Here is a 12,917-nt window from a genome sequence, read left to right on the forward strand (position 1 = left end):
GCCCCTTGGGGACTCATGAGTCCTGCAGGACTCCTCCAGCTCTTTCCCGGGGTGCCCAATCCTGCATTCCTTCCGTGGGTCCCAGGAGCTCTGTTTCCCCAGCCCTCCCTTGGGGCCTCCATTCACTCACCCTTCCCAGGGTCCAGGAATAGTATTCTCAGCCTCACCAGGGGCCCAGAGCCCCCACCCCACCACACTTTATCACCTCCTCCTGCCATCTGCAGCTCTCCCAGCTGCTGGCCTGTGATCCTGAGCTGATCCTTCACTCTGTCCATCCTTGGGGACTAAGATGGCACCACAAGGGTGGGGGGTGAGGGGAACACCAGAGGATGAGAGAAAAACGGGCAGAGGGAGCTGAGCCTGAGGGTGGGGAAAGCACATATTGTCTCTTGCTCATCCACCCCAGGAGTCACCCTTGAAGGGCCCCCTCTGCAGCTGCTTACTTCCGAGCTGCACAGACACACATGAGCAGAGGAAGAAACAGACACCACAAACACAGAGACACACAGGCATGGAACCACCCACAGCCTCATCTGGGGACTCAGGTATGGGGCTCATGGACAAGCTCACACGCAGACCCACACAGCAGATTTAGACACCCTGAGGGGAACACACACACAGACTCTCTGTCTCTCTCTCTCTCTCTCTCTCTCTCTCTCTCTCACACACACACACACACACACACACACACACACACACACACACACCAGACATAGCCAATGACATCCTGAGGGGAATACACACACATACACACACACACACTCAGGGCTACATGAATCAGCCCCATAAAGCAAACTCTACACATACTAGACATACACACAGAAAACACACACACATACCCACAGATATGTTCAAGAACACTCAAAGGGGCCTCAAATTCACACATACGACCAGTACACACACAGACATGAAAGAGATACACACAGATACTCCCACAGGGACACACATACCCGAGAGATACAGATAATACAGTCACGGACACAGAGATTTGCACAGTGGATATATGCTCATTCACAGACAGACACAGATACACATGCACACAGATAAACATGAGTAAAACCTGAAAACAACCAAAAAGAGGAAACTCATGTCCATAGTCAATATACTCACAGAAACAGAACTCAGGTTCACAGGTGCATACTGTAGATTTACACACACACACACACACACACACACACACACACACACACACACACACCACATTCCACATAACTCTGGCACTCCACTGAAGGCCAGCACGGGCAGATGGAATGCACAGACCCTGGCATGACCTGTTCTATCTAAGTTGTCATGGAAGAAGGCATTTTCCTGGTTCCAACCCTGTGCTGGGCATCTGTCCCATGCCAGTGGCTTATGGAGGGTTTTGCCCAGACCTGGATTCCAGAAAGGGTAGAATGGCCATGAGGACAGGAGTACAGGGTAGGGACAGGGTACACTTAGAGCGGGGGTGTTTCACAGGGCCAGGTCAAGTGCGGGAGACAGGCGAGCCTCCCCAGGATTCCTCCTCCTGTTTCTCTACCACCTGGGGTGCGGCCTCCATATTAGGCTCACATACCATCCTCGGTGCCTCTGGCAGCACTGGCTTCTTCTATCCTCGTCGTCAAGGAGCAAAGAATACCCCCTTGGACTTACACCACTTACTTCAGATTTGCAGCTGTGGCCCCAGGTAAAAATTGACCATGGGGAACAAACTGATTGACTTTTTAGTGGCCCCAGGTGGAATATATATGGTATTTAAGCTACGTTTGTTGGTTTAATGAAGATGGACGTGTCTTTGGAGTTGTCAGCATTACATATAAAACTTTTATTCTACCAAGGTGTGCAGAAAGTCAAATAAGCTTGTGTTATTTCTGTTGCAGTTTGTTAGCAAAAAGATGACTTAAAATGATTCTTAATTTTGTCTGTCTCAGAATTTTCTTGGATAATTAAGATAGCTTTCAAAGTCTTTAACTTGAAAGTTTCGCTTGAATGATGAATAGAATTGAATTCATTGGCCATCTATGCCTTTTCCAAATAGGACTGAGTGCTGTAGCATTGATTACTGAACATAGATTTGTGCTTTTGGCTTCTTACTGCAGAGAAGCTGAGGGTATTTGGGTCTGTTGGTAAATATGTGTTGTGATTTATTAAAAGATTGTACTATGGAAAAATATGTTTTTTTTAATTATAAGATGTAATTATAAATTTTAGATCTAGAAAACTTCTGGTATAACAGACAGTTCACAATTGATTACTACTTAGTTTTCACTGGAGACGTAGGTTTCTAAGAGTTAAAATTTTTCTGCTAAATGTAATTAGGACTGACGGAAATAAGGAAAGTAACTGCATGTAAAAAAGGAAGAGATGTGTAAGAAAGATGTGAGGAATAAGAATACATTCTGTTGAGGTAGAAGAAAGTAATTTTCTCCTAAAATGAGATTGGTTGTTTGGAAAGAAAGGGCTTGGGGGAAAATCTGAATGCTAAAGAAAGTTGTAGAAGGTTTGTGAAGGAAAGACTTTGGACAGCAATTTTATATGTGGTCAAGACAGAATAAGATTGAAATGAATGGATTTTATTTATTTTGTATTTGAGTGTGTGTGTGTGTGTGTGTGTGTGTGTTTACATGTGGGGAGGGGCAGAGAGAGAGAATCTCAAGCAGGCTCCACGCCCAGTGCATAGCCTGACTTAGGGTTTGATTCCATGACCTGAGCCAAAATCAAGAGTGGGACGCTCAACCAAGTGAGCTACCCAGGCACCCCCAAGTGAATGGATTTTAAAAGTTCACTGTTAGAAGATTGAAATTCTGCTCTCTCTCTTCTAAAAAAAGACAAAGTTTTCTTGGATTGCTAGTTTGCACTTGATAAGAAAATGTAAACAAAGTTTTTTTCTCTTTTCTTTTCCTTGCCCAGAAAAATCAGTTTCTGTGTTTTGTCTTTATCAGGTCTTTGGTTTGTTAAGAAAGTTAAAACTTCTCAATGTTAAAGGAGCTAAGTTTTACTAGCAAGTATATTACCCTATCTATTCACCTTTGTAACGTTGGTTAAATAAATAATTAAATTTCAAGTTTTATAATGATCCATAATCTTTTTTAGGCATGAACTTTAAAATTTTACCACGATTTGAATTGTAAATGAAGTCTTTTTGACCAACCAGGCTTGTTTATTTGGTATGTTAAGTTACATGGAAAGTACAAACAAATAATGATAAACCTTAGGTTGTATTGCTTGGGTAAATGCTAGAACTGTTCATATAAGGAGAAAGATAGATATAGATATGGATATAGATAGATATGAAATTCCTGACATTTTAATATCATTTGATATTCTGATTATTGAAGTGTTCTGTGTCACAGAAATAACTGAATTTTCTTATCAATTGGATTATGTGGTCTTTTGTCATTTACAAAATGAGTTTCATCTTAAACCGGATTCATAAAAAGGACTTTTTTTTTTTTTTAACAAATGCAGGTTTTTGATATCTTTAAAATCATAAAACTGGGGTGTCTAGGTGACTCAGTCAATTAAGCATCTGATTCTTGGTTTGACTCAGGTCGCGATCTGATGCTTCATGAGATTGAACCCTGTGTGGGGCTCTGCACTGACAGTGTGGAGTCTGCTTGGGATTCTTCCTTTCCCTCTCTCTGCCCCTTCCCCACTCGTGCTTTCTCTATCTCTCTCAAACAAATAAACTTAAAAAAAAACATAAAGCTGAAATGGGGAAGAATTTCCAGAACTAACGAAAGGCTACATTCAAACTGAACAAGAATTAGTAACATGGAACTAAATGAACTGAAGAAGATGATTATAGTTTTTGTGACTCTTATTTGAAACACTGCTTGTTCTCTGATATTTGCTTTTCCAGATTAAGAAACTTTCTCTTAAGATGACTCTCTCTGACTTACAGAAACATGGTAAAATATTCATTTGTGAACAAATTGAAGCATCTAACTTTCCTCCCTAGCTGAACCCTTTGAAATTCAAAAGCTCTCAGTGAATATCCGTTCTTTCAAGGCAGTTACAGTTGTTTGCATAAATTCAATAAGAATCTGTTCTCAGGGGTGCCTGGGTGGCTCAGTCAGTTGAGCATCCGACTTCAGCCCAGGTCATGGTCTCACGGTTCGTGGGTTCGAGCCCCGTGTCGGGCTCTGTGCTGACAGCTCAGAGTCTGGAGCCTGCTTCTGATTCTGTGTCTCCTCCTCTCTCTGCTCCTCCCCTGCTCACGCTCTATTTCTCTCTCTCCTTCAAAAATAAATAAAAACATTTTAAAAAATTAAAAAAAAGAATCTGTTCTCCTTGTAACAGGACACCATTGGAAATATTGGTTATTTTACCAAAGCTTTGACTGGAATGTCATATTTCAGAGAGACATACATAGATGTCAGATATGACCATACAGCTTTAAGGAACCAAGGTTGCTTTTATGAAACAAAAAGCCAATGGACCCCCGGGTGGCTCAGTCAGTTAAGCATCCAACTTCAGCTCAGGTCATGATCTCACAGTTTGTGAGTTCGAGCCCCACATCAGACTCTGCACTGTCAGTACAGAGCCTTCAAGGATCTTCTCTCTCCCTCTCTCTCTGACCCTCTCCTACTCATCCCCCACCTTTCTCTCAAAAATAAACATTTTAAAAAATGAAACTTAAGCCAGCAAAGCCCCTTTGAACTGTTGGCCTGATACCTTGCTTACAGATTTCCCAGCAGCCTTACCAGGTGAGTAAAGAATATCACTTCCTGGCTGGTGTAGGAACCTCAGGATATTTGGGGAACCTTAAGAAGAGGAATTCACCCACATCTACAGGTACTGCAGGCATGTCTGATGGCAAGTATTTGGCTTGGACTTTGGCTTAGAGCAGCTACTAAAAGTTCAATCAACATTCTTTATAAAAAGTTCCGGCAAAGCAAATTTGTCTAGCAAAGATCTGTATGACCAGTCACTATTCTTGCTAAGCCTATGTAAATAATTTGGCCAAGTTTGTTAAAACTAAACTTGTTTTTCAAATGAATTAGTTTTGATTTGGCTACCTCTGGAAATAGGGTGATTTTGGAGAGAAAATTATGTTTCAGTAACATATCTTTGCAGGTGTTAAACTCTAGTTCTGATTGTCTTTGAATGTCTGTTGTTTGCCTAAGCTAGACAACTTGAGGTAAACTTCAGAGAAATTGCCATAGTAGCTCATGTATAGAGAATCTTCTTGCTTGTTATTATCTGGGCATAATAATAGGACTCCATGGGCATATGATTATTTGAACAGCTGGAAAATGGGATGGATTCCCGCAGTGGTAAACTCAGCTATCACCTTGACCAATTCTGTGTGGCTGGGATGACAAAACCAGAGTGTGTCCCAGTCCTTGGGGTCAACCATGCTTGTGGATATAATGGATGGCCCCACTTCCTTATACCTGGATTGGATGATACACTTGGGGATGCCCTTATCTCCTGAGGCAAGTTTTCTCCCACTTGCCAGTGATTCCTCATAATTAGGATATTGTTAAATTTAGACATCAAACAAAGAGGACTTCTTGGTGGTTTTATCCCTTAGCCATATTCACCCCAGGGGCCACCTCTTTTGATGTAAAATTGCAAATAGAGGCTTTAGCCAAGCATACAGTAGCCATCTTAAAAGACCCAGCTCAGTTTAAAAACTGGCCCTCCAGAACTGAATGGCCCTTGATATCCTGACTGCAACCCAAGGAGGCACCTATGCTTCATTAAAGCAAAGTGGTAGGTTTGTACTCCACAAAAATAAGACAGGATTACCACCTGACACTTATGCTCAAATAAAGGGTCTAGAAAATTCTTCCCTCTCTTTCAAGGACTGGTTAAGTTCCTGGTTCACAGGAGGACTATGGTCAACTATTATGGGTCTCTTTGTTGGACTTCTCACTCTTATAGCCATACTAATCCTCATATGTTGCCTTTTCCAAAGTTTCTCTGCTTAGTGCCAAGACTCCATCACTACAATAACTTCAGGTTGACAGATGGTCCTTACCACCCACAGAGATACTTCTTTGATGTCCACATTGGACTTGTCTGCCTCCACTTTTCCTAATTCCCCTATACGTTCCTGACTAATCAATGTTGACCCATTAGGTAGGGACATCTCTAGGTCTCTATTCAGCAGGAAGATGCTACAGAAGATGAGGCCTTCCACCTGCCTTCAACAGTCTTAAAGATTTAAGGGTCAGAATTGTCCAGAGGACAGGGGGGCACCTTGGTGGCTCAGTCAGTTAAGGCTCTGATTCTTGATTTCAGCTTGGGCCATGATCTCATGGTGTGAGTTCAACCCTGCATTGGGCTCAGCAATATGAGAGCGGATGCTGCTTGGGATTCTCTCTCTCCCGCTCTCTCTGCCCGTCTCCTGCTCACTCTCTGTGTCTTTCTCTCAAAATAAAGAAACTTAAAAAATTGTTCGGGGTGGGGGAATGAGGAGAACAAAGGGAAGAGAATAATAATCAAAATTATATTTTCTCACAACTTGCAGCCCACTGATAAATCCCTGAGACATGCAGAGTGTGACCCTGCTCAAGGTGCTCATGTCTGCCTTAATGGTGATGTTTTGCTAGAGACTGAAAGCAATCCTGTCTTCACAACAGCCAGAAGTCCAGGATCCCATGACTCTTCTTTAACATGCACAAATCGCTTTAGAGACTTAGATTATCTTTACCCTCCACACACCCCCAAACTTAAAAGTATACAATCATTCCTCACCTTTCAAGTACAACTCTTTCTGCCAATGGGTCCTGTCCCTGTGGTATAATTAAAACACCTTTTTGCACGATACAATATCTCAATTCATTCATGACCATTGGGCTTGATGATCCTGCATCACATGGAGATGGTGATGCTAATGTGCACAGGTGCTCAAGATGTGGTTTCCTCCTGTCCACAGCACAGTTATAGACACAGGCATGGACACGGAAGGACACCATTTTACTGAAAGAAACCAGCCCAGGGTCACACAGCTGGTAAGCAGCACAGCTGGATCTCAAACTCTAGGCTCCTGGCCCTGTCCCCAGGGGCCACAAAGGGCTCTCCAGATGGGAAGCTGATACTGGCTTTGGGGACACTACTTTACCTCCATGAATGATCTCACCTGTTTGAGGCCCCCAGTCTCTGTTCACTGCTGCTTCTTTCCCTGATCCCTGCTCCAGTTATAATTGGGGTGACCCTGGCCACCTGCTAGGCCCTCCCTGCCTAGCACACCTAGTGCTGCCAACAATATGGGTGTTGTCCCAGGGCTCCCAGGAGATAAGCTGATGAAGTATTTCTCTTAAAATGCTCTCATTCCTGCAGATCCCAGGAGATCCCATGAGAGTCAGCTTGGATTATTCCTCCTCTGGGATTCATAATGTAAAGTCCATCCTAATGGGTAGGAGGGTCATATAGACAAGTGACAGATCGACCACTATTTAGGGTATTAAAAGGTCTAGGTCAATTAGAGATGATTTGGGGACTAGACAATCTTCTCACATCAATATTTCAGGATATTCCAGGTCTGGAGACATATTTGATTATAATTTTATCATGCTCATACCATTCAGTCAAATATAGCTCTTTTTCTTTGGGATTTCTTTATTCATATTTATGAAGGTACTTCTCAATTACTAAACATACGGGAATTTCTAGTTAGGTTTTTAGCAGCTATTTCTAGCACATTAAATTACCAAAAGATATTCTGTGTGTTTCATTCCTCTGGAATATATTGAAATTTCACGGATGGCCAAAATAGTGTGAATTTTTGTATCTGCATCCTATGTGCTTAAAGTTAATGTGTCCTCAACAGTGTTATATGTAGATGTGGACACATAAATGGATATTGCTGTAGGATTCAGATGGTTGCTATCAAGATCTGTATCTTATGTATGTTCTATCTTCTTTGGGTTATTTAGAGAGGGTTGAAAATGCTCACTCTGCTTATGTATTTCATTGGAGTTCTGAAAGGAAGGAGAGAGCTCCAAGAAGAGGGGAAAGGGACCTGGGTTGGGAGGGACCAGAAACCAGAAGGTCTGCCAGTGTTCCAGAGAGCAACAGTCATTGGGATGGCACATGGTGATGTGGCAGGTGAGAAGTGGCTTTTTAAAAAATTAAGTCACGCTGGGTGTCTGTGTTGATCTACCAGGGTTGAAGGCAGCTGATTGGTTGAGAGAGAGAGAGAGAGAGAGAGAGAGAGAGAGAGAGAGAGAGAGAATAAATGTTACAGGCTGTTAAAGCAATGCTCAGAGAGTTGAAGGCTTGAAGATAGATGGATCCTCCTCTGCTCCAGCTGCTACTTGTGTCCTGCTCACCTAGTGATTTGTTGACCTGCTGACCAACTAACCTGTCTGAACCCCCCTTCCTCCACTCAAGAACTTGATCTGATCTTGGTACTGTCCCTCACCCTCTTCTTCTCCTGACACCCACCCTCCCCAATCCCACCCTTACTGAAACACCACCTCCAGCCCCAATTATCACCCCACTCCATTCCCACCCCCACCTCCTCCCTGGTGCCCCGGTGCCCCCTGATAACAACCAGGACACGAAGGTGCAGTGGGTGTTTTTCTGTCTACTCATGCTCTGGTGTCCCAGTTACTCAAACCCAAATGTGAGTAAACATGGGATATAGGTGGATTCTTCCTTCCTATTGGGTTCATTCATACTGTGGTTAAACAACAGCTTTTTCATGGGGTTCTTGATGGGAACTTCAGAAGAACTTCAGTTCTTCCTGAAGACTGAAGACCACAGGCCAGGTTTCTCCACAGCTGTCCACATCCAGTTCTGGGTTCAGTTTGTGCTGCTTGGTCCAAAAAGATCAGCATTGACAGGATGGAAACCTAAAAACAGTATATTTATGGTGTCAACAAGGAAGGATTTATGAAGATACTAAAAGCCACTGAGATCTTAGTCTTCAATAGTGGCTTATATGATATGTGAATTATATCTCATTAAAATTGTTTTCAAAAATGTAAGAAACTCTTATTTAATAGCATCTATGGATATTAGATTGACTCCTGGAAGCCCTGTCAAGATCCTGATTCAAGCCTTGTAAGTTTAGGGTCCATCTTAGATGTGATTTGTTTTCCTATCAGCACACTGTTCATATTTGTGAAGTTTGCTAGCCCTGGGAACAGTGGTATCTGAAGCATTGGTGTTCACACTAGAGGGTTAAAAAGTGAAATGTCCTTTGTGCTCTTTGCTTCCTTGTTTGTTGACTTTTAAGAACTTCTGATCAGCCCATTCTTTGTGGTTTTGGAGGCTGCCCCTAGGGACTCTGTCCCATAACATTGATGGGAGTTCTGAGCAGCCCAGCAGAAACTAGCTGCATCCTGCTGGGACATGTACAATAGGAAAATCACTAGGAGCCACATGAGCAGGAAGTGAAGGAGTTTGTCCTTTCTTTAACCATGCATGTGCAGAGTGTTGATTTACCCAAAGCAAAAAGTTCCCAAATGTCTTTAGGATTATTCGAATATAAAGATATACCTAGATCCCGATGTGAATGTTTCACTTACTCATGAAAAGGCAAACCTATAGGGTACCTGGGTGGCTCAATCAGTTAAGTGTGTGACTCTTGATTTTGGCTCATGTCATGATCTCACGATTTGTGAGATTGAGCCCCATGTTGGGCTTTTCACTGACAGAGCCTGCTTGGGACTCTTTATGTCCCTTTCTCTCTGCTCCTCCCCCACTTGCATGTTCCCTCTTTCTCAAAAAATACATAAACATTTTTAAACATCAAAATCTGTACCCCCAGGGGAGAGATACAGGGAATACCCATAGAAATAAGTAGATTTCTTTAGATTGGCAGGCACCAGATTCATAGAGCTGGATCTGGAAAGCCCCAGTAGTCTGGAACAACCCTTGTATTGAGGCAGAATCATCCCCCATGAATAACTCTAGTCAAAATAGAATCTATTCTGTTTCTTTTGAGACTACAAAGGAGGAAATTTCTTGGTCGTCTATATTAGAATTTTCCTCCTCTACCTGGGTTGCATCTCATAGATCAGTTCAGCTCTCTCTCCTACCTCATCTCTGAGTTTTGCATAAACTAACTTTTGTTGTATTTCCCACCTGCCCCTGTTAATGGTCATTGTCTGTGAGAACGTAGTGAAGAGACTGTACAGCAACATGCAGAAGAATGAAACTGGACCACTTTCTTACACCATACACAAAAATAACCTCAAAATGAATGAAATACCTAAATGTGAGACAGGAAACCATCAAAACCGTAGAGGAGAAAACAGGCAACAACCTCTTTGACCTCAGCCACAGCAACTTCTTGCTCCACACATCTCTGAAGGCAAGGGAAATAGGAGCAAAAATGAACAATTGGGAACTCATGAAGATAAAAAGCTTCACTGCAAAGGAAACAATCAACAAAACTAAAAGGCAACTGACACAATGGGAGAAGATATTTGCAAATGACAGATAAAGGGTTAGTATCCAAAATCTATAAAAGACTTACCAAACTCAACACCCAAAAAGAAATAATCTATTGAAGAAATGGGCAGAAGACATGAATAGACACTTTTCCAAAGAAGACATCTGGATGGCCGACAGACACTGCTCAACATCACTCATCATCAGGGAAATACAAATCAAAACCACACTGAGATACCACCCACCAGTCAGTGGCTAAAACTAACAACTCAGGAAACAGATGTTGGCGAGAATGTGGAGAAACAGGAACCCTCTTGCATTGTCAGTGGGAATGCAAACTGGTGAAGCCACTCTGGAACACAGTGTGGAGGTTCCTCAAAAAATTAAAAATAGAACCACCCTATGACCCAGCAATAGCGCTACTAGGAATTTATCCAAATGATACAGGAGAGCTGATTCATAGGGGCACATATACCCTTTATACCATTTATAGCAATGCTTTCAACAATAGCCAAATTATGGAAAGAGCCCAAATGTCCATCAACTGATGAATGCATAAAGATGTGGATTATACATACAAGAGAAAACTACTTGGCAATGAGAAAGAATGAAATCCTGCCATTTGCAACAACATGGATGGAATTGGAGGGTACAGTCAGAGACAGATTATCATGTTTTCAATCACATGCGGAACTTGAGAAACTTAATGGAAGACCATGGGGTAAGAGAAGAGGAAAAAATAGTTTCAGAGAGGGAGGCAAACCATAAGAGATTCTTGAATATGAAAAACAAACTGAGGGTTGATGGGGGGGGGGATGGGAGAGGGAGGAAATGGATGATGGGCATTGAGGAGGGCACTTGTTGGGATGAGCACTGGGTATTGTATATATGCTATGAATCACGGAATCTACCCCCAAAACCAAGAGGACACTGTATATACTGTATGTTAGCTAACTTGACAATAATTTTTTTTTTTAAAAAAAGGAGTCAATTACTAATATTAGCAGCTAGACAGCTGCCAGGTGTTTCAAGAGTACCCAAGACTGAGGATGGTTTACATTCATATCAATATGGCCCATTTTTGGTGCATTTGATCCCCATGATCATTGTGCTGACAGCCCCTGCTCTCTTTCAGACAGTGGCCACTCAAAGACGGTGTACATTTCCAACCAGCACACATTTTAGTGACCTCAGTTCTGAGAGCTGAAGAAACAAATGGTACACATTGTGGAGGCTACTTTCTAGAAAGGTTCAGTTGCACAAAATTACAGCTTCGTATGTGAATTCGTGTGAATTGTATTGTGTGTGTGTTTGCTCCTAAAATACTGGTAAGTCTAGTTTTTGTAAAATGATATGTGTTCTTTTGTTTTGATGACCATATCCAGGACTTTTGTATTCTTTTAGAAATTAATTTTCATAGTTGTTATTGATTGATTTAGGTACAATACTGTGAAATAGGAATGTGAATTCCTTTCATTGGCTATTTGATGGGTGTATTCAGAGGAACTTAAAATCTCATAGATATCATCAGAATATACAAGATCATCTGATTATGCAAATCTTTATTTACTTCAGAAATCTGACATTTTGGGCTATGATTTGGTATCAAACATTAAAAGAAAATGTCAATGTGTTTAGGAAGTGAAAAAGAAGTATAATTTGCTTGGAATAATAATCTCATATTTATAGTAGCAACTACCCATCTCGCTCAGTTATATCCCTATCTGTAAACATCTATCTATCTAACATTCTCATTTGTATCTCTAGTACATTTTTTATTGTTACTTTCTCCCATTCTTCCAAAAATTTTGGGCATATTTTTGGAGATATTTCAAAGGAGTTTATTTAGGTACTTTAAGAATGTACAATAGAAGTCATTGACTTATCTACCATATGTTTGCATTACATATTTTTCTATTTTAAGTTTGTTTATAAATTCTTAAGTTAACTATTTAGAAAGTATTTGGAATGTGTTTGTCAGCAAAATAAAATCCCTAAGTGTTGCCTGTTATAGTTTTCCTATAGCTTCAGTGTGGTGTAATTTATGTATAGTAACACCTTTTTAAAGGAAATGATTTGTTGATATTTGACATATGTAAGGAGTAATGAAGCTATCACCACAGTAAGAGAGTAAACACACTCCATCACTCCCAAAAGTTTGCTCCTGCTGCTTTCTAAGCCGTCTGTCCTCCTCCTTTGAGGAGGCATTTGAAAGTCTCCTGGAGATTGGTTGAGAGTTTGTAAAGATGATTCTTTGTGACAGATATATTGTAAATGTCTTTGATGGATTCCTTGTTGTCTCCAATATTATTTCAGCTTCTCCATATTTTAGCATACCATTTCTCTCTCGGCTCTGATGTGTTTGGAATTCTGTGGAATCATAACATTATTACTGCCTCCCTGGGAATTTGTGCATTTCTAATTTACCTCTTCAGAACTGTACTTGCTGTGAGTATACTAAAGTACCTTATATTTTTTAAATCATAAATAAGCAGAAAATTTTATACTCACTGTGCCTTTATATGCACTCAGTATTACAAATTTCCCTCTAATCTGTTCAATTGTCACTATCATTTAGATTG

At 41.3% G+C, this 12,917-nt stretch overlaps 1 long non-coding RNA gene across 1 annotated transcript in view; it reads right to left on the bottom strand.

Moving 5' to 3' along the window:
• Positions 1-8,597: 8,597 nt before the first annotated feature.
• The window catches only part of LOC132673357 (uncharacterized), a 41,549-nt gene continuing 37,229 nt past the window's right edge, over positions 8,598-12,917 (bottom strand). The window contains exon 3 of the long non-coding RNA XR_013557336.2: positions 8,598-8,789. This is a non-coding gene — a long non-coding RNA (uncharacterized LOC132673357). The remainder of the gene's footprint in view (positions 8,790-12,917) is intronic.

The sequence above is a fragment of the Panthera onca genome, chromosome C1 (genome assembly GCF_046562875.1).
Source record: "Panthera onca isolate mPanOnc1 chromosome C1, mPanOnc1 haplotype 2, whole genome shotgun sequence".
Classification (NCBI taxonomy): domain Eukaryota; kingdom Metazoa; phylum Chordata; class Mammalia; order Carnivora; family Felidae; genus Panthera; species Panthera onca.